Consider the following 24448-nt stretch of genomic DNA (forward strand, 5'->3'; position numbering starts at 1 on the left):
CTCTAGAGTGGAGACCACGAACAGGCAAGGGTAGCGGCGAATACCTTCGGGCCAGCTGGACCAACGACCTTTTAAAGCTGACCGGTAGTGGCTGGATGAGGAAGGTCGAGAACAGAGTGCAATGTCACTGCTGGTGAGAGGTCCAGCAGTGGACAATTACAGACTACTGTAGATTGCCTTGATTTTAGTCATTTTTCTGAAAAGAAACATGAAAGAAATGTTTACCGCACCAGTAAGTGCCAGTTATTGGTGCGTAAAAAAAATGTATGCAGATTAGTAACTGGCAGCCCCGTGCCAGTTATTGAAACAAAGCTGCCTAGACACTGGGGGTTTTTACAGTGCACTTTAAATCGTATTTTCTGTCGATAGAAGGTATAAAATAGCTTAAAATCACAAAACCCAAAATATTAGTAACTGGCAGGGGGGTGCCAGTTACTAAGTGAAGATATAAATTACATTTCAGTAACTAGCACCCTCAAATATAACTCAAAAGCAACTAAAATCACAGTGAATCGGGCTATTATGATATTGTTTAGACCTTCCCCTACTTCCTTTGTTATTGTGACACTATCAAAAACTTATTTATTTTCGCGAAAACAGGTCATACAAATTTTGGTGTCTCCTTAAGAAAAACTTAACGCACGTGCATTTTTTTGGCGATCTTCGCCGCTTTCACTGAGATAATTTCCAGCGCCGGAAAATACTGACCTAGCGGCGTAAAATTAAACTATAATATCAATGAATAATTGGAGATTGCTGTAAACACATCAAAGATGGTCTTACTATATCCAAAAGCTTAATATATTTAGTTTTATAGTCAAAGTGCCAGTTACTGACACATGCCAGTTATACCACGATTTACCCTACTAGTTTTAGTAATAAAATAAGTTCAACCTCTAAATTTAAAACTGTAAATTATTGGAACAGACAAAATAAAGAAAATGATAATGGTGACGTATGAGCACATAGCATATCAAACAGCTGAATCATTTGTGATTAAAACTTAAGACACCTCTTTTGATACAACCACACACGCATTTGATACAACAACTGTTGTAAACATACGAATAAATCAAACTTACTGACGTATCGTTACTTTTCAATTGTGTTTGTTAAACTAAAATACAAAACAAAACATTGTGCCGTTATCACCAAATAGCAACATTGACCGCCAAAGATCCATGTCGTTCTAAACATAAAATTGAAGCGCCGGTTTTGAACAAGGGCAGATGACGAGATAGCCGGCACCGCCTCGCATACCGTCACGATCGGTGGAGCTAGTTCAACATAGAGTAGGTATGATATAAAATAGATACAAAAATCAGTCTACATACAAGCGCAATCGAGTACATACATACGAGTACATAGACACTGATCAGTGCTCAAGGGGCACAATATTTCGCAAGATGCGCACGTCAAGCCGTGACAAAAGGTGTCTTGTATCCCGTCTCCCGTGCTAGGCCTTCAGTTCGGACTGTAGTGTGGCCCCAGGACGAGTTTGAGCGCGAGTGCTATGACTCCGTCGCCCCCGCGAGTGTAGGCATGAAAGTGAAACTCAAACATGAGATTGACTTCTGTACCTATCTCTATTTTCTGAGTATGAAAACACCGCTCTGCTTAGAATACAATAGCTTTGTTTGAGCTCAGATAGTTTTAATGATAAATATTTATTTTAATTCGAAACGTAACGCTACCCTTTTATAGGTCGCGATAATGATCAGCCGATGATAGCCGGGTCGCTTTGTTGATTTTATTGTTTTTACATCCATTTGTTCAGCCCATCTGTGACTTTGGTTTTACGCATTTTGGAATGAAAGCATTCATCAGTACCAACATGTGTTTATGTATTTTTGTGTTTTTGTTTGTGATTAACTTGTTTAATGATTTGTTTCGGTGATGAAATATTTTCATTTTGACCACGTATATCCTACCTAGGTATATCTTCTTACCAATATCTGTTGTGTCAACAGTGGGTGATAGAAGGCTGATGATGATAGCCGATAAGAAAAATACGCAAAAAACTGGCTGTTATTTCTATCGCAGTATCTAAGAATTCAATACCATCTTCGTGGGCAATTGCTAAAATCTCTGTAGATTTCCTCTGTGCCTCCAGCATTCACAATACTGAGGTCGTGCATCCGATCATTTACAAGCCATTGACCCACCGGATCTGTTGGGAGTTGGAGCCAAATTTAGATCGCACGTGCGTCGTCTGCACAGCGTCTTCTGAATGCAGGTATAAATTATAACCTCTCTGCTGCCTAATCGATTGCCGGGGTGGATTTTGAACGTGATATTTTCAAATAGGGGAAACAGTTTGGTGTGATTGTTAGGAATCGTCACATCATTATTACATAACGTGTATGTGGTGAGAGTATTTACATTCTTTAACTGCAATGACGAAAGGATCGATGCTGTGAGCGAGAATATGCTACACACTAGGTTAACCTGTGATGTGGAACTAACATTTACGACATCTCTATAATATTTACAAGAATATTATTATATATACAAATTGACATTAACAATTAAATTATTATACAATATTATAATACAATTTAATTATTAATGTAGATACAAATTGACATTAACGATTAAAAAACTTCTTTTGAAATAAAACAAAAATCATGAGTCAATATCATGAAGCCAACAAATTGATAACCAAGTAGTTACATTTACTATACATAGTATATATACTGTATATGTGTGTATGTGTACCTTCGATCAATGATCGAAGGTGTGTACATATCAAATATCTTTTAAATATTTCTTATATACCTATCTCAAACTTTTTAAGCAACCTTATAAAGTGGTTCACATCAAAGAAATCGTATCGTACTTTTAAAACTCGACCAGAAATAGGGTTACACGTGCACTCCCATATTTTCTTAATGTTGCAACTGTATTAGTCATAGGTAAGTAAGTGTACTAACTAATCGAAACTGACTATGAACTTTAATGTTTGTTTAAATAATCTGGGTTAAATACGTTTGCTTTTAAATGTTTGTTCTGAAGATACGCCGTAGTTTGTTTTGGTTTAGCGTCATAAACATCATTAGCGGTTTCTTCCTTTAATTTTTCATTTCAGCTATCAGTTCCTTTTACAAATCGCTTTTAGATTTGTTGCGTGTTTTTGTTTACTTTATTTCGGATGAAGACTGCGTTTAAACGTTTCGTAAATGAGAAAGTGATTTATGTTTTGCATTTATCACAATCGTTATACACGTTGACAGCAGGAATTTTATGCGTATAAACTGCGTTAGAGCGGTGGCGAGGGTTTTCGAAATGAAATACTTTTCTGAGACCCATCCGACACTGGGGTAGGCTGTATCGTGATTATGACGGAAGTTTCGGGGGAGAATTTCTATACAAATTCGAAGGTGCGGTCCATCGCATATTACTCAGTATGAGGGTATGTCGAGGGGATGAAATGCTAAAATAAAGGGGGATTATACGAAGATTGCGTTACCATGACAACGGAGTTTCACAAAATACCAGCAACCTTGGTGTTGTTTCTTTAAAATATAGTAGAATTAGGTAATTCCACAAGTCTTGTACCAATATTTATCATGCCTTTAGTATCATGTGTTTTGTATCTTATTTATCGTTTTACCAAGAAAAATAAGACTTTTAGAATAGAATTAATATTTGCTGAAAAAGATAACAAATGATCTTTCTTTTTGGCAGTACAACAAGTAAATGTTTAAGAAATTTAGATGTTCACCAACATAACACTTTTTCAAATTTTACCTGTCATTTTAATCTGGCATCCATCTGGCTTAGCCTGACCATGCATAATCACAGTTATGACGATGCAAGCGCCGAAAACCCTATAAAGCCTTTGTATCCTAAACAGATGCTATTCGGGTAATCGGTCGAACCGACATCCGATTAATTTGGAAGATTATCCGGTGGACGTAATTGGATAACTGCGTAAATTGATCGGGCTAGCCGGGCAGCGGACGAATCCAACACTTTATGGTTATCGCAGTGTCATGAGCTATTTCCAGCTTGCAGCCGAATGAAAGCTATGGAGGATTTTTAAAAAGTACCGCTTTGTTCTTTAGAAGATAAAAGGAATAAAGAATCATGGTGACGAGCAGAAATATTGTCTGTTCCGCAACCGTCTTAAGGAAAATACTTATTTTGAACGCCAACAAACCGTCTATGCCTTGAACTGTTCAGTTCACTCTTATACATGGGCCTTCTTTTTAATATTCGAATAACTATGCCATAATCTCCATGCTTGGCAGAATGGTTGGAGATTGCACTATTGGAAAAAAACATGATGTATGTAATCGCATAAGTTGTTTTCTTTGAATAAAGATTTATTCTATTCTATTCTTTACCTTTAGCCAAAACTATTCATTCCATCCATTGTGTTTTATACCGATATTATTGTATCTCTCTCCCTAGGAGTTGTATATCAACCACTGTTATAAACCTCTCACTGTACAGCTCTTGCCACCTAGGTCATCCACACATACATACTGCCATGCGTTAAAAACACGTAACATATCATACATAACATGTCTTAAATACATAAATAGAACAGAGTAGTATCAATTTCACTTTGGTCTTTGCGAGTTAAAAATGCACCCCGAACGTAATCTCAAAGTAATCAGAATGCCGGAATGGAAGCATTAACTTTGATCCTAAAGAATAATGGAATTCGTTACAAAATATTATTTATTCTCCTGGAAACAAAATTGGTGTTTATTCTTTGGGGCGGCATGTAAATTAATAAAGGAAAAGGCTCCTTTTTTATCTGTTGCAAAGAGTTTTGTGAGAGCTCGCGTAATTCCTTGTTTAGGTTGTAAAAGCCATTCTATACGATAATATCAGGTACATTATCATAATAATGTTAATATGCTCCGAGAAGTACTATATTATATATATACTATATATAATACTATACATAATATATGTACTATATGTACTATATTTAACATTTGTAATTTTAACAAAAAATATATTTTTTTGGAAAATAAAATTTAAACTCTGGAAAAACACGATTCTATTTAATGTATCACAATATTATGTGGTGTGGTAAACTTAGTATGTTTTTTCTTGCGGTTACGATCTTACGATATTTGCGAGAAACAAAAATATTATAATTCTACAATGCATTATCATTATCCCCAAAGTTACCACTGTATACTTAAACAAATCAACCTTGTTAATTGCACAAGCAGCAAAATAGCAGCAGCATGACAATAAAGTGTTTTGCCCTTGGTTTTAATAGATTAGTTATTTCGCCGTCATTTACTCCATGGAAACCAGACATAATCATAGGGTAATTTTCAATAGCCACCATTAGCGTGGCAAAACTCTGATATCACTGGGAATTGAACAGGTTTGCGAAACATTAAATGATCATATATTACAGTGCCTAACTAAATAAATTGCATTTTTTTTGTATTATCCGTGCCTTTCGTATATTGCATGTAATCTGTGTATTTATAAATAGTCATCATTCATTCAATCAAATTAGTCTTCTTCCATGGAAAGACTAACATATAGGATATTATTATATCCGAACATATTAAATGAAGCTAAGAAATCAAAAAAACGTCACAGTCAAAGGTCTATAGATAACGTGTGGACTCTAAAACAAAATCTTCAAAATTAATGCAAGCAAATCTTGAAACACGGTTTCGTAAGTCACCACGTCGTAAAGAACAATACGAATGCAAATTAACTAGGTATTCAATGTCCAAGATTCCGCCGAGCCAAGACTGTAGTAACGGAAGCAATTTATCAAAACAGAAGGTAGCTACAAAATTCATGGGCCCATAACTCAGTTGCGAAAGGGAAGTTATGGCGAAAGAAATGCTAAAGCTTTTATCATTATAGTAATCGCAGCACACCTCCCTAGTCTTACAAGTTGTCTGTCGCAGCTCGTATTTGCATTCACCCCTCGTCGGCAAGGCATTGTGATAAATCGCGTCGGGGCACGGAATACCTCCCTGTTTTAAGGGACCATGAACCCTGAATGAGACGTTGGAAGCAATTATACGACTTCTCATATCGCCAAAGAGGTTCGGGGGTTAAAATATAGTAATTGTCACTCCAGATCCTGCCATATCAGTTTCTTAATGAATACGGTGAGCACACGATTGTGTGCTTGACTTGAGTGGAATCGCTTGTTATGTATGTTTGGGGAGCTTTCGAATTAACGGTATTAAAATACGCAGTATTTTTTAACCCTACCCTAAACTTTTTGAGGAGGTCTACAACAGTGACACGTGCTTCTTGTTGAAATTTTGACGATTTTGCATATTTTCTGTTACCCACATGTAAAATCGTTTCGTCTGCATAATAAACTTCTCACTTTCATTGATAACCAGTTTATCTTAATTAACAAACAACGTCAAAACAAAGTTTGTCTGCGCAATTATATCATATTGCTCAGCTTCTCACAGTTAAGTTTTGTCATCTAATTCTTGAACTATCATTTTAACCAAATTGCGGTTTGTAATCGTAAACAAGATTCTGAACTAAGCAAAAATATACCTTATGACCACTTGCTTCTAACATAGTATTTATTTGCGTTTTCATAAGCACTTTCAGCTTTACGAGTGAGCAGATCAGTAGTGGTTAGAATGGTCCAAACTGGTAGGACCGGTCAGTCAGCATTGCGTAGTCTTGATTATTAACATACTCTTGTGTCTGTACGTAAGTTTATGTCACTGTCTTTGCACGTTCTTGAACCTGAAGAAGATTTACTTAATCGTGTTCAAAGTAATAATTTAGCCTCGTTGTCATTGTCGCGGCTTTTATAATGTCTATGTATTGTATATTGTGTATCGCATGAGTTTTACAAATTCTCGGTAAGTATCGGAAAAGTTAGTTATCATTGGTTTGAAAAGTGCGTCATGTTTCTTTACATAAACTAATAGCTGGCTTGCGACTGCTTTAATTAAGATTAGAAAGGACTAGGTTCAATATATAGTAACTATAGAAAGGCTAGTTTTCCTTTCTTGCAGAAGAAACAAACTTTCGAACAATCGCGCAGGCGGCTCACGTCTCATCAATAAAGCGTTAATCAGACCTACAATAGAACCATTAGCGGCGATATTATAAGTATTATAACTGCCGGAAGCGGCACTACAGAGTTTGTACAGTGACGGTCTGGCATACGCATGACTTTGCACCCTTCTTCTGGCGCTATAAAAGTTATATTTTGCTGCATCCCACATATTTATTCAGCGTGCCGCTGTACCTGTACAAGTAAATGCAACACTCTCAGTTAAAAGTTTACTCCAAAATGTATCTAGCGCCTTTGTACCTGAAATATTAACTAATTTGATGGGTAATGAAACTAATGAAAGTTGAAGTTTGGTATTGAAGTTAGTCGACGTCACTCTTTGGTACTTGGTTGTCTGATGGTGATTGAAATTAAAAATCATAAAAGGTAAGAATATTGTGAGTGATTCCACTTATAGAAATGTTTTTTTGGGAAAGTTGTTCAAAACAGAGTATGTGCATATGTGGTTAAATTATGATATTGGAGTATGAGAATAGAGAAGTGCCAAGAAAAAGCTAGAATGACCAATTAGTCGTAAATTAAACACAAGTCTCGCAAATGAAGTGGAATTTTGTTTTGGTTGATAGAAAAATGAATGACTAATCAGATCATACTGTAAAATTTTCCATGTTATGCACCCTTGTATACTATCGACTTCTATACGAGCAGTATTCCCTAGTACTGCTCTAGCTAACCAGTGTAACTAATTAGTGAACCGAAACTTATGGTGAACTTGTCCACAACAATAGCCCGACTATCGCGGTATGAAACATTAGTTTGCCAATATTAGATACGGGAGGGAAACACAATTAATTGTTGGGTCAACTTTGGCGGTCATTGGGAATTTAGGACGTAACTGTGATCGATACTGTGCAGCAGTCCAGAACTTTGTTAGCAGTTGCACCTGGCGTTGTGCAATATGAATTACTAGCTTTTCGTAGACTTCTGTATAAATTTATAAATATTAGTGCCAAAGTTGGCTTTCGTAACATCGGCCCTTATTTGTGAGACCTCAATAAGTAGAGAAAATAAACATATTTATAAAATAACAAAAATCTGATATCAAAATATCTGATAGTAAACATCTATATTACGTGTTTTTCTTGAAGCCGATATAAACGAGGCAGCCAATATTGATACTCTGTCAACCGTAATTGCTTGACGCGGTTGAATTGAACTCGCATCAATTGACAGCATATCGTGAGTGTGACAAGGAATAATTGATCCATGTGTGTGTGGCAGCTTAAGCACAACGATAGAACCATGTACAATTCACACTGGCTCGGCGAGACACATGAAATCAGTTGGTCGTTGGTGTCGTTCTTATTTCGATAGCAATAAGAGTTACATTACTAAGCTGCGCTTCCCTTTGTCCCATTGGTTGTAGGACTGATGAAACATAAGTCATCTTGTACTGAGCTCACATGCCTCTATAAACCTACTCATGCGCAAATGACTAATCTCAATAAGCCAGGCTGTCTTAATCTAAATTGGGTCAGGAAGACATTCTTACTGGAACATTATTCTGAAGCAATAAGACCGCCTTTTATTTTTGTATAAAATAAGTCACGTGCCGTACAATTGGGACCAGCTGTATTGTCTGGTAAACCTTTGAATAAATAAATCCTTTTCGTAAATAATACAAAAATCACAGTATATTGGATTGAAGGCTGGTTATGTTAGTTTCTAGAATACAAGTTACTCTAGTCCCACCAACCATGGAAATAGGTCTTACAAAATAACTTATTTATGGATATTCACTTTAACTCTAACGTTATGTTCTTATTCCCCATTCCGAACCAACACAAAATAATGTACCGCGATATAACATAATAGTTCCAGAGCAATCTTGAAAGTAAATGTTCCTTGGATATTAAGTGGCATTGACTGCTTCTGTTAACGATCCATTGGCAGTGAACATAGCAAAACAGCTATTCATCACGGCACCAAGAATTGTCTCCGAAGACGAGTGTCCCATTATATCCTGAATTTATGTTCCGGGAAAAATGCATTTCTCTGAAGCTCACTTTGCATTTTAATGCCCTGATTTGTAAGTGTCATGGAAACAGTGTTTGAAGCTGGTATACCTATTGAAAATTCATGTAGGATAGAATATGTTCATTGTTTTATCGATTGACTATACAGCTAGCAAAAGCGAGCAACACCATACACATATTTTAAAACACTATATCGAAAATGGAGCTCGTGAAAACAGTTTCAAACTTTTTGCAGTCAAAATCTCGGACATATTTCTTTATTATAAGGAGCCCGTAGTGAGCGTGCCCGAAGACAAACCCTACTACACCAGGAACGTGTCTCAAACAATGGAGGATTGCGCGCTAACCAAATTGTAGGGTTCTTTCAATTAGCCCTGAGTTGGCATCTTTACTTGCAGCGGCTATTATGCAAAATAGGACGAGATATTGTCACTGCCTGGGACTTCAAAAAGCTACATAGAGTAGTTATGACAGTTTAATGTGTTTTAAAAAAATAATTATTCAGTTTGAATTTTTAGCACTTTACAATCTGTAGTCTGTATTTCAAGTCTAGATTATTAATACAAATCTCTATTGACTCCTTCAATGATATAAGATTGTAACGCATTTGAGGCTGACTCTAAAATTGTTTCAATTGACGTTAATCACCCTATAACCTACTACTACATACCTACCATACCACTTTGAACCAACTTAGACTTTAATAGAAAGCAATAAGGTCATAAACTATTACACTTTGTATATAAATGTGCAGTTTTCTGACATACGTCAATGGAATGCTGCATCTGTTCCATGCCTCAATAGGAGAGGAATCTGTATATTACGAACCTACATCGCTAATAAAGGAATCTGTCTGCTGGAATAAAGGTTAATTAGACTTTTTTGCCTCTATTAGTCAGATGCTTGTGGTGGAGTGGTTTAGGTGCTTAGTTGAAGTAGTTCAAAAAAAAACTTCAAAGGGAATGTACTCTGTTTTTTCAGATCCTCGTTGATTTTGATCTCTTACAGCTTTTTGAGAGGTCTGTTTTTATTCCTTAATTACCAGCTATTCAGAAAATAACTGCCTCTGTGGTCTAGTTGTAGAAGCTTCGCTTCATGACCCAGAGGTCCCGGGTTCGATTCCCGGGTGGGACCATCAATTTGTGTTTCTAAATTGTGGTTCCAAGTTTGGTTAGGACATAGAAGGCTGATCACCTGATGTCCGAAACAGTGAAACGATCCATGCTGTCGGATGGGCATGTAAAGCAGTCGGTCCTGCGCCTAGCTCTCTCCAGTCGTGTCGGTCAATCCGTCCCATTGGGTTATGAGAGTGATGGAACAGAGAGTGCTCCTGTGTACTGCGCACACACTTGGGCACTATAATCTACTCCTGCGTAGATGGCTGATCTCAATTGAGATTGGCCGCCGTGGTCGAAATTCGGCTAGGAGGACATTATTATTCAGAAAATTCAACCTTTTATATATTTTTATAATTATGTACTGAGTATGATCAATATAGAAAAATACTTACCGTTTAGTGGTTTACAATATATCCTTTATTTTGTTTCAGATGCTGGCAATCTTGTCCACATACTCGTGATCTTCAACTTTAAAGGCAAGTCTCCTACTGTAATTGCAACAATAAGTCATCACTCGCTAAATTATTTAGTCCACTGTTTTACGGGCATTATAAATTCTGCACCTGACTACATTTTGGTTGCTACACAGCGTTAGTGTGAATAATTACTTTAGCTTATTATTTATTACTCTGGTTTTAATGGAATTCATAAGTATCTTTATTACTATTGCTGTTCATTTGTTTGAAAACATTAAAATGTGCACGCCCTGTTATAATTATAATTATAAGGCAACGCATCAAAAAACATTAGCCATGCCATAATGTATTTAAACACATTCTCTTCTCCTTTTCAATCCTATGAATCTTGACCTTTTCACACTTTAGAGATGAACTCAAGTGCAATTCCAAAGTCTTCACATGTGATGTTTCAGCACATTTAAAATTTAAAAGTTCCTCGAAACGGTTTGAACCCGGGAGGGAAGCGAACAAGTGGGTTTGAACTCTTGTGCCCACTATCAGTGAACATTTGTTCAGAAAAAACACAACGGACTGACCCTTTCTGTCGTCGGTCCTGCGATGAACTCATAACTATCTGTCTTGTGTCTGCTTTCGATCCGCCCCGGGCCATTTAATGTAATATAGTGTTTTCGGGACGTGGTTAAGAAAACATTTCTCGTCATCAAGTTGTTTTTGTGATTGAGGACATGTTCAGTCTGTGCTTAAAACAAATTGGGTATCTCCTTAATTGATACTTGAGCCTAATTCTTAATTACCTTTGCTATTATTATTTGGTTCATTGCCGACCATATTAGCCTCATTGCTGCCAGACTTAGCGGCTCATTCATCAAAATGCTGAATTGTCTGATTTAGCTAGATAGATAGATAGATAGATAGAGTATTTGTACTATTTGTACACCAAAAAATAATTAACAATTTTACATAGACACTTAACTAGGGTACAAAAGGCGATCTTATCGCTTAAAGCGATCTCTTCCAGACAATCTTTTATATGGATGGACTAGAGATAACGAGACGTGTACTTCATAAGCTTTTTTTAATTTTAAGAACCACTGATACAGTAGAGACAAGGACTGCGCTTCATGGGAAGCCATAAAGTCTGTAATATAATACCGCGCTTCGATTCCGTTCTGTTCTAAGAACTACGGTCAATTTGCTGGAAAATGCAGTTTTGTGACTTCTTTTTTTTATTTTCGAACGTCAAAACAATCTTGACAATGGTTTACCTACAAAAAATACAGTTTACCATTACCACGTCTGTTCCAAATAATATGAATATTACGAGTAAAATATAACAAAAACCAAAAATAAAACAGTTCTTATAAGAAATTTTAAACGGATTTTAGAGAAAAAGTAAATTACATAAAAGTAGGTTCTTTACTTTTATGTAATTTAATTTGAATTAAAGCTAAACCTACTTAAATATATAATAAATTAGTTTTTCATAAGCTAAACTGACCCTTCTACCATTCGACAATTTAGATAGAAAGTGACGGAGGATGAATGTTGTATTTAGTTAAGAGTTGAGAGTCATCTACGGACGCAAACATTTCCGTTTACCTAAATTATGGCAACGTACATCGCTCCAGGAACAGAAATCTTATCCAACTTTTTGATTTAGATAAGAAACAAAAATATAATTTGTCATACTATAATCTAAAAGCTATTAGTCAGCTTAATTAACCGTCCCAGGCCTGTCTTGTCAAAGATTATAAGGAATACTTTTAAAGAACTTCCCTTTTTGGTGTAAAGGGCATCTATTTACGTACATTCTAAATCATTCGCTTTAATTAGTCTTGTGAACGCATTCGTCTTGATTAATGTTTTCTAGTTTAATGGTTCAAGTTTGGAGGTTGCGGCGGCGGGGGGCGGTAAAAAATGTTCTAAGGCGTAATAATAGCTGGTTGAAATTAAATAACGTGTCTTTATCAGTGCAAAAGAAATGTCTCGACATACAACACTCTACTTCTACCACTGAACTCTCATTTGAATTAGTTCGGTTAGAAGATTTGTGACTTTTTATTCATTGGTAACTTAACCGCCACACACGGTATCTACAGTAACATTCAGCTAAATGGTGAACCCTCTGTTGGTACAACCCCCCGCCTACAATACGTTCCATTAACATTGGGGCTTGTTTTCATCTTTTTAGCGTGCAGACGGGTTTTTTTTTATAAGTAATGATATATTTTTTTACTTTTTGTATGTGACACACCATCTTACTAGTTAGTATATTGTTAATCTAAGATCGCTACAGCTTAACACTTGCATCTCACGTCTATTCCGTATGCGACTCGGGTGTGTTTGCACGGCGTCCATGTTTGGCTATTTGGCTATCTTGTTTACCTTCTAATGCATTAGATATGTCAATGTCTGAGCGAGACAAGTGTTTCTAACGAACTTACACGAGGGTCACTTTAGCTTGAAGAAACGCAACGCTAAGATGAGATGCAATCGCTAAGTTTAATTGATAGATAGAGTCGTTGATAACTTCGTTTTCGTACGCTAAAGTGACTCCTCTTGCAATCGACAGATCGATATAGATAGATTATGCTATACTAGGTGTACCCGCGGGTTTCTCTTCGTCTTAAAAAGTTTTCCCGTGGGAATTCCGGGATAAAAAGTAGCCTGTGTTCTTTCCCAGGGTCTAGACCGTATGTATACCAAATTTCATTCAAATCCGTTCAGTAGTTTTGGCGTGAAAGAGTATCAGACAGACATCCGTTACTTTTGCATTTATAATATTAGAGGATTAGTTAGGATTTATCTTGGATTCGATCGTGGGCTCGTCGTCGTTCTCAAACGTACGGTTTTCTAATCACTGCAATGCCGAATCAGGTACAGTCTACAACTATGATATTTTTATTTTATTTCAAGTTCAACATAATTGAAGTAGATTCCTTTTCACAAACCTCGTTATCCGCAAATACCTACCTACATGTAATTTAACACCAGCTATATTATGCTTTATTCCTAGACATTAAGAACCTTGCTGCAAGTTCGGGGGTTGAAGCTAAGCTGATTAAATTTCAACTGTCACATCTGTGCATTCTCCCCACGCTGACACCTCCAAATTGACATGCTGAGTTACATCTATTTGCGGCGGCCCGAAAATAGACCTCATTACATTAGCAGTACGGCTCCTAATGCAATGTTCTGGCAAATTGAGCATGCCTCATAGAATCGTCATTCTTTTGTTTTATGTTTTCTTTATTTCTTAAGCTATTAATGTTCTTATCTGTTCTATAAATAAAGTTGGAGATAACAACAAAAATGCTGTTAAATTTTACGCAGCATACGTCACATCTTATTGCGATCCGTGCAAGGAGGGTTACTCTATCCTAATCCTAACTTCCTAACTATATATATATATATGTGTTACTGTAAAAGCCCGAACAACGGTAAATCCTAAGATTTACGCGTAAAACCTAAGATTTACCAACTCTTAATGGTAAAAGCCCGAAAGATTTTGCGATTCGCACTTTTACCACTATTCACTTGGTAAATCTTAGGATTTACATTAAGGCACGGTAAATGTTGAAAAAGCCAGGTTATAACTTATAACCTCCGTAGTCGAACAAAGCGTCCGTAGTCGAGCGGGCTTCAGTGATCGTAACTGATCACTGAGGTTTAGCAACAACCAGCATGGTCAGCCATTGGATGGGTGACCGATTTCAAGTGGTTCTTTTCTGGATGCTTTCGTGCTTCGGACGGCACGTTAAGCCGTGGGTCCCGGTTGCTGCTTCGGCAGCAGTCGTTAAGCCTAGAGGCCTTCGGGCGGATTGAAAACGTCTGATAGTCGGGTTGCCCACTTACCCGACAACTCGCTCAGCACAAGCTTGCTTGTGTTGGGGTCCACCAACCCGCACTAGGCCAGCGTGGTGGACTAGATCAAAACCCTTCCTTCATTGGAAGGAGACCCGTGCCCCAGCAGTGGGGACGTAATGAGTCGTGATGATGATGATAACTTATAACTAACCGAACTTAAGAAATATTTATTATTGCAATCTACTTTACTCGACGTCAACAATAATAATACGTGAAAATTATTTTACTTCCGGTTTCCGTGTTTAAATTATCGTTCAGTGAATGAGTGAAAATAAAGTTATTTTCCAATAATCCAGCATTCCATGATAATTCGCATCTATTACTATACACATAAGTACCATAATCCGGTATATTACACATTGTTAAAATAATTATGTTGATTTAAAGGTTTTAAAATGACTGTTCATAAAAAATAATATAAATCCTGAAAGAAAATAATTTAAGTTTTTGATTGAAATAAATGAATAGGTAATAATTAATCTTTGTTTTATTCCCAAAACCAACTTTTACTAGGTGTCAGTGGTAAAACCTAGCATTTACCAAATTCTAATGGTAAAAGCCCGAAAAAAATGACCTATTTTCACAAATCCTTACATTTACCAACTCATGTTGGTAAATCCTAAGATTTACTGGTAAATCCTAGGATTTACCGTTGTTCGGGCTTTTACAGTAACATATATATATATATATATATATATATATATGCGAAAGTAACTGTGTCTGTCTGTCTGTTACTCTTTCACGACAAAACTACTGAACGGATTTGAATGAAATTTGGTATACATACGGTCTAGACCCTGGGAAAGAACATAGGCTACTTTTTATCCCGGAATTCCCACGGGAAAACTTTTTAAGGCGAAGCGAAGCGCGCGAGAACAGCTAGTACTGAATAAAAAGGAACGAACGAGAGCTATCGTGCAATCGGCACGTTTAATACAAAGATTATGTCTCGCGCCGCAGCCCTCAAAAACTTCGTTTTATATGTATAAGATCAGGCCATGTAGCACGGGGCACTATTAAGACGTGATAAAAGTTCTCCGTCGCGCTCGCTCTTGAGGCTGCGCGATGTGAGTGAGCGCGATGCAAAACTCTTGTCACGTATTAAATGCGCACCGTACTAGCCCTTCTGAGCAAAGCGTAGGTACATTATAGTGATATAGGGCCCTTTTATACAGGGTGGAATTAGGTATATTAGAGTTGGCCCTATAATTACTTACAATCGTATGATCCAGAGTTTTGAAATAAATTGTCCCTTTAAATAAGTTGTCCTTAATAATATGGTGAAATACGGCGTTTTGTCTTTGTTTAGAAACTTCTTCAGAATTAATTACGTAAACCATATTGAATTTTGTATGAACAGCACAATTTATTTACTTGGAAATTTAAAGTATAAGTTAGGCAATTAACCCACCCACATGGTAAGAATTATGGATAACATAATTAAAGTATTATTTAATGAAGGTATTAAAATTGTAGTGTGAGTATTGTGACACAGTTGTTGCATTGTGTTATCTTATAAAGTATTATCTTTCGTGTTCAGGGTGGATGTATCCTAACTAATATTATAAATGCGAAAGTAACTGTGTCTGCTTTCTGTCTGTTACTCTTTCACGCCAAAACTACTAAATGGATTTGAATGAAATTTGGTATTCAGATGGTCTAGCTAGCTAGACCCCGAGAAAGAACATAGGCTACTTTTTATCCCGGAATTCCCACGGGAAAACTTTTTAGTGCGAAGCGAAGCTCGCGGGAACAGCTAATAATATAGGAAAATTTCGTTATTTATGGTGAAAAAGATATTTATGCTGTTTATATCTTCATATTGCTTCAGAAACATTACTTTACCTAATAAATTAAGCTATTACTGGCTTAAATTCAGCCCTGCACCTATACATCATTTAATGTTAACCATTACTGCCCTAACCACGGCATAGACAGTAGCCGCTTAGATAAAGTTACTTTACAAAGGCATTGTTTAGTCACAATAATGATTGCTACTACACAAATGTAAATGAATCACGAATCGCAGTTGGCTAAGGTGTCACATTTCAAAACTATGACTAATTTTAGTGGTACAGTCAGCTTTATTAGTAACTCACAGACGGTCTATTCATTCATTCACGGCAGCTCCACACGTTGGTCCCAGTCGTCCCAATGACATACGCTTTTCGTCCATCGTGTGAATGTATGAAATGGTATTGGTCCCAACGAGATAGTCCCAACGAGTAGCGTTGTTGGGACCTGGGTTGGGGCTGGGGCCAACGTATGCCTCAGCCTCAAACATTGACAGTTTCTTACACAAGTGAGTAGCTTCTTACTATAAATAAATATTTCATTTCATTTATTTTATTAATAGTTACTATGTTAGTAACACCTATTAATCTTCTAGCTTCCTTAGTAGGTAAATACATCCATTATATGTATTATATTATATCGTTGACTTCGTGATAGCTGCGTCAGCAAGGATGCTAGAATAGAAATCTTCCCATCTTTGGTATAGTGTCGTTCAATTGAATCCTGACGCACGGTTGGAATTGGTGTAGCTACAAATGTTTGTAAATGTAATGTTAACGCATAAAAAAAATAATAATAAAAAAAAAGAATAGAATAGAAATAGAAAAATTTTAACGCATATGAATCGTTTGTAGATATACAGGGTGATCCTTTCCTAGGTGCATATCCGGAAGCTACAGAGCTCTTCATTCTGAACAACTATGATGACCTTGGGATGTAACATACCTATGGATATGCACCTATGAAAGCATCACCCTGTATAAACGGCCTGACCTTATACGAGTACCATTTGAAGTACCTTTTTATTCCTTTATAAAAATACGAAACCCTCCAATATTATTATACTACCTATTCACACGATCTATAGAAATCGTGTCTCAAATTCTCCTGTACCGTGTCGTTACGGCAACCGTCAACCGTGAATTGACAGTTGAAATATGATACTTTCTAGTTGATGATATTTTATGATGTTACCTTTGAGGTTAGTTTGAGGTAAGATGATCGGACTGACTTATAGCGCAAACGAATTTAAAAATGAAATACCCAAAAAATATAACATAAAGAATAGATTATAGAATAGAATATTGCTTTATTGAACACCACATAAATCAGACATACAAAAAAACATACTTATAGACTAGAACTAATGTACAATAGGCGGCCTTATCGCTGAGAGCGATCTCTTACAGGTAACCTTATATCTATAGGTATATTATAATATGTATAAAGTTAATGATGAAAATAATAGAATATAAGATTCAACAAATAGGTAAGTCAGCGAATTTTACGTTTCGCTTTTGTCCTTAACGATTAATAATACTTACTTATATCTTAATTCGTAAGCTATAACTTTACAAGTTGAACCAACGTACTTACTCTTTTAAGCTGCACCGAAACAGCTTTCCGGAATACATTAAATAAGCACTCAACGATTTTTTATCCCCAGAGGTCAGAGGTGGCTTATATGCGACAAATTGCACTACATTCGATGATCTCGCCTTGATAACTATCCCTAATGGTGTACGGATATCATTATGTATACAGAGTTTTATACAGGATGTTTTAAAAGTGGGGGTGACTCTTAGAGTTATTCTACATATAGATACGACTTTTGACTTACGACTTAGTATTATAAACCACTTTTATCAACACCCTGTATATTAGATATTTGTACAGTTTATACATTCTGTTGCAAAAAAGGTTATCCCCATATTTCGTCCATGATATTGGAGGATTTATTTCACAAAATATTCACACGCTATGCTGTTGTATTTTTACAGCCCTTTTATGTGCTTACTTCACGAATGTCAACATTCTGAGCGCCACTGGACAGTTTGTTCATTCATTTCATTTATTTATTGAATAAGAAATTACACAAAAAAATACAATATGCCTAATACAAGCAGCAGAAATCCATTAAGGGTTTAAGAGCTACTTAATAGTAAAATATTTTTATATCACATGCATTATTTAACAAGTACGTATATTAGTAATTAGCTAGTAGTTATCACTTATGGTAGGTATTTAGTTATTAAATATTATAAGTTAAGTTAACACAATTCATGAGATAGTTAAGAATACAGTACAGATTACAATATTTTTTTTATGAAACATCTCTTCAGTTGTTTTTTATAACCACAATTTAAGTATACACTTTGCATATCTAGGGGCAATTCATTAATGGTTTTGGGCAGTAAGTATCTCCAATGTCTCATCCCAAAGCAGTTCCGATATTTAGGCAAGATACATTTTTTTGTTGATGTTAAAATTCGAAGTGCTTTGGGGCGGGATTTATAAACTATTTGGGATATATGATGATTTTCTTCTTTTAAAATTGACAACTTAATTTTTTCTTCTATTGGTAGGACTTTACAAAACTTAAACAGTTGTGTGTAGTTATCTTTAAATTTATTCTTGATGTTTATTGGGACAATGGTTTTTAACATTCTTATCTGTAATTTATATATTTTTTCTATGTAAGTTTTATATGTACGGCCATAGCTACCTAGTCCGTAGCTAATTATGGAATCTGCAAGTGCAAGATATAATATACGTAGTGTCCTATAAGGTATCTTATATTTTAGTAGGTATAGTTTACTTAGGATAGAACGTAATTTATTACAAATATAATTGATGTGTGGTTCCCAGTTAAATTTATGATCAATAATGAGACCTATATACATATGGTTTTTCACAAATTCAAGTTTAGGGCAGTTGCACACAGGGTTGTTATTAGAGTGGAGACAGTCGTGGAGGTGGGCAGTGATAGTCGGCTCGTAGTCACTTCCTGTTCTTAGGTGAGCAGAATGTATATGCATAGCTTTGGTTTTTTGCGCGTTTATAGTGAGGCCTACATCATGTGCCCACCTGCACAGCTGGTCGAAACTACGTTGTAGTGCGCACTCGGCCTTACGTAAACATGTATTTGAAACAAGTAAACACGTATCATCTGCAAATTGGTATACCGAACCCTCCTCCAGCACATTACTCATGTCATTTACATACAGCAGGTACTCAGTCGGGCCCAGTATGGATCCCTGTGCCGTTCCTTGATGTGTCAAAATATGGTTGCTATATGTATCGGATATCTTCACAGTTGTTTTTCTATTTTTATGATAATCTTTAAACCAGTCTAGGAGAGGGCCCTGTACACCATTCTGCGATAACTTTTTATATAAGGTATTATATTGTAGGGTATCAAACGCCTTACTGAAGTCAATGAACACCGCAAGTACATGTTGTCTATTGTGCAGGTGATCATTGACCTCATTAGTGAATTGACACAGTAGTTGGGAGGTACTCCGGCCTCTCTGAAACCCAAATTGTGTGTTATTTATAATATGCTGATTACGTAGGTATTTATTGAGCTCGTCGCCGAAGTATCTCTCAACTATCTTATCTATACATGACAATATAGTTATGGGTCTATAGTTATTATAGTCAGTGTGATTACCTTTCTTAAATATAGGCCGTATAATGCCAATCTTTAATTTGTCCGGGTACTGCGATGTAGTAATACAACTATTTATTAAGTGAGTGATGACTGGAGTTATTTCTTTATTTATATAATTTAAATCGGATGCTCTGATCCCATCGTACCCGGGGCTTTTTTTCTCATTTATATGACTTATTATTTTAGTTACAATTTCTTCACTTGCTTTTTTTAAGCGCATAGAAGTACTAGGTGTTATTTCATAGTTTATCGAATTCAAAATAGGCATGTTACAAGAGTTACTGATGTTTGACGCATTGTTTTCAAACTCGTTTGCGAACCTGTTAGCGAAGTCGCATTTATTTTGGTCAAAATATTTTAATAAGATAGTATCAATCGAGTTGCTTAAGTTCCCGCATAAGTTATTTATTATTGTCCAGACCTTTTTCGAATTTTTAAAGTTACTGCATATTTCATTATAGTAGAAGTTGTTTTTAGTCTTGTTAATATATTTATTAGTTTTATTACGGTATTTGTTGTATAGTATTCTATCATTTATATCATTAGTTTTCAACCATATTTTAAGAAGCCTGTCTCTGGTCGGAATCATTTTTTTTATTTCTTTATTAGCCCATTTACAGTTCTGTCTTTTGTTTTGTTCATTTATTTTTACATATGTCGTGCAACTTTGGTAAATTGTGTGGAAATTATTAAGTATAGAATTTAATATATCTTCTGGTGTTTGGTAATTCAGTGTAGGGGTCCAATCAATTTGCTTTAATTGAAGTATAACTTGTTTATTGTCGATTCGTTTTCTGAATGCTGGGGGGCGGCCAGTGCATGTACTTTGAGAATAAACTATGGTGCATCCGATGATGTATAGAAGAAAGCTCGTAGCCGGGGTGAGGGCCTCGCGCAGGAAGATCCTGCCTCCCTCGCGGGCCAGCTCGGCGTTGGTCAGCGTGGCGGCTCTCGACGACTCCATCCATCCGTCGCGGTGACCATCGCGCAGCGTCACCAGCACGGTCGGCGGGTTCCTCTTCTTTGCAGCCGGTGCACGGGATATCTTAGTCTGTGCTGCCATTATATCCTCAGCGTTTAGCTTCAACTTCTCGCAGATCTGCTTGGTGGCTGCCATAGGGTCTTCCTTCTCATTTAGTTGGATTCCGCATATTTCAAGGCGGTTGTTAAATTGAAGCTGTTCGATCGAATTCATCTTTTGTTCTAGTAGATCGTATTTAATTTGTATATTTTTATATTTGTTGTTTAGATCGGTTTGGTGGCTCGTCAGGGACTTGATTTTAACTTCGTACTTTTCAATTTGTTCCTCATAGTCATCTATCTTGTCGGAATAGAATTTCAAGCTGCGCTGTATTTCGTCTCTAATCAAATCTCTTATCTCACGCCGCATGTCGACCAGGAATTTTTCGTTGATGCTGTGTTGCATTTTGGTAGCTGTTGCTTGGCTTCAGTGTCCGTGTCTTCATCAGCGTCCGGGAGAATGATCGAGATCCTCTTCGGTTTAACGGTTGCAGCGCACGCGCGGCATTTCCAATCTACCGCCTCCGTAGAATAAAGAGCGGCTAGCTGATCGTTCGTTATCGAAGCACAGGCGGCATGAATCCATTTGCTACATTTGCTACACTGAATACCCGGTGACTTCTTCGAGACAACTTTATTACACTTGCTACATTTACTCATTTTGACTTTTGGATTAGCACGCAATAATAATTAGATGAACAAGACAAATTATAATCAAGCAGGGGAAATTTTTCATCTCTGTTTATCCTCACTGTTTTATCATTATGCCTCTCTTTTTCTTTCGAGCAGCGATCCCATTTCCTTAAGTTAAAATGATACTTGCAAGTCACCATCAAAATCGATCGATAAGTAAGGATTATCAACGTTAACAACTAACAACCCAGTTTCATATTTGAAAAGCAGTTATTTTGACTGAGTAACCAACATACATACAGATTTCAAAAAAGCAATTTAAAAACCACTTCGGCGTAGGTAGTCATATGTGATTTCCAGAGAACAGATAATCCATATATGTAAGTATACCTGTTAAAGCATAGATGTAAAATCTCCACCACAAGAATCTCAAGATTGCAATAAAAACTAAAAACATAAGTACCTAGATATATGCTGCTTGGGTTCCGCTCATCTCGCATAATCTTTATTGACCAAAACTCATTTCGCATAACTCGTATGCTCTAAACTTTTTTGGCCGAACCATCACTTTGCCAAGACTTATGTGGCATAAGGGTGCTTTTCCACCAGAGATGTGCTATGCAGCTATGCTGCGAAGATGTGATATCTACGCTACGAAAATATGTGACCGTTTCCACCAATACTACGCTAGGTAGCTGTGCGAGGAAGATGCGCTACGAAGATGCGCCGCCGCAAAGTAGCTGTGCGAGAAAGATGCGCATCTCGAGCTATGCTATGTATCGATAGTAGGGAAACGACGGGGGCGGCGGCGCCATAGCTACACCACTCGCGATGGTCCATAGCACATATCCATAGCACGCATCCATAGCACACATCCATAGCACGCATCATTCCATACAAAAAACATATCTTAGTTGAATCCGTTTCCACCAGTGCTAAGCTATGTGCACCAATAATTATGATTGGTGGATATCAAACGCATCCATAGCATCGTAGCATAGCACATCTCTGGTGGAAAAGCACCCTGGCTCGTTTCGTCTAAAACTCTTTAGGCACAATCTTTAAACACCTAAGTTTCGTTTGCTCAAATTTATGTTCGTCTATACCTATGTATAATCTTGTTTCTCCTAATGTTATCTTAATAAATAATATATTAAGTATGTAGTAAATGTACAAATTGTGGTATTTTTCTCCTACATCCCGAAAATCACGATATTGTATGATCAAAAAATCGAAAGTTAACGACCAATATAATTATTACAAACCCCATGAGATCGAAACCTAAAAATAGGTGCGACGACGAGCAAAGCGAGGAGGAGCGTGTTAGGTGCACATGTTCATCAACACCAAAGCGGAGCGCAGCGAAGCGGAGCGGAGCGTTTTCCAAACAGCGGAAACAATACAAGGCACCAGTTTGCGCTATGTAGGGAGACGCTCCGTCAAAGTTAAAGCCAAACGAATATTATTACTTTGTATAAACCTAATAAACCTATGCCATAGCATTATTAGGCTATTCAAGATTTGGCCATACCATTATTAGGCTAAACAATGTTATGCGAAATAACTTTTTACTAAACGAGATTTATGCCATACGATTTTCGGCGTAACGAGACTTTGACCAAACGTTACTATGCAATACGAGATTAGGCAAATAAATCTTATGCCAAAAAAGGTAGAACCATGCTGCTTCTATGTATGGCCACACGCCAACATTTTGATGGGTAAAAGAATTGTTCCTACGTAGTTTAAGTTTATAACAAGAATAAGAACGTCTCTAGTTTTGTACCTATCACTTCCGGAGTTCCTCAAGGATCCCACCTTGGTCCTCTATTGTTTAACATTTTTATTAATGATGTCATTAAATGTTTCAATAGTTCTTTTCCACTTCTTTATGCCGATGATACTAAAATATTTGTTAAAATCACTTCTATTCACGATTGTCTCAAATTGCAAAGTGACCTAGACCGGGTATCAGAGTATTGCGTACAAAACAAACTATATCTTAACGTAAAAAAATGCTGCATTATTACTTTTTCAAGAAAACTAAACATAATTGATTATACTTATAAAATATCCGATCAACCGTTACTTAGAGTTTTTGAAGTGAGAGACCTAGGTGTGCTCCTGGACCATAAGTTGTCTTTTGTAAATCATGTCAATAATGTAACAGCCAGAGCTTATAAGATGCTAGGTTTTATATTTAGAATTGGTCACGACTTTAATAATCCACTAACACTAATAACACTTTATAATTGCTTTGTAAGATCCATATTAGAATACGCTTCAACTGTTTGGAATCCCCAGTATCAATGTCATATTGATTCAATTGAACGAATTCAGAATAAATTTATTAAACGTCTACATTACAAGTTTACAGAATATAATGCCAGTTGTATATCCTTAGAAACTCGAAGGGAGCACCGTGACCAATTATTTTTGTTTAAGCTGCTTAACAATCATATTGACTCGCCCTACCTGGTGAGCAGGCTGTCCCTCCGGTGCCCGCGCTTCTTGTCTCGGTCCGCGGGTAGACTGTTCTCCACGCCTGTGTGTAAACGGAACTACACCGAAAACCGTTTCATAATAAGAGCGTGCAATAAATATAATACCACATATAATAAACTGGACTTGTTTAATACAAGCCTAAACTGTTTTAAGAGATTGCTTTCAAAACAAGAGGGTAATAACATTAACAGGTAAAATTAAAATTAAAATTAATATTTTATAGTATTACTGTACCTATATATATATATATATTTATTTATGTATGTATTCATAAATACTATACTAAGGTATATATGTAAGTATATAAATTATATATTATGTTATTCAAATCTATAAAACAAATTAATAACTTACAACTAAGTAGATTAATATAACTGAGATATTTAAGTTCT

At 36.4% G+C, this 24448-nt stretch overlaps 1 pseudogene; it reads right to left on the minus strand.

The window, feature by feature from the left end:
- The window catches only part of LOC125489519, a 32856-nt pseudogene extending 11532 nt beyond the window's left edge, over nt 1–21324 (minus strand).
- Nucleotides 21325–24448: the final 3124 nt, after the last annotated feature.

Source organism: Plutella xylostella, chromosome 14 (genome assembly GCF_932276165.1).
Source record: "Plutella xylostella chromosome 14, ilPluXylo3.1, whole genome shotgun sequence".
Classification (NCBI taxonomy): Eukaryota; Metazoa; Arthropoda; class Insecta; order Lepidoptera; family Plutellidae; genus Plutella; species Plutella xylostella.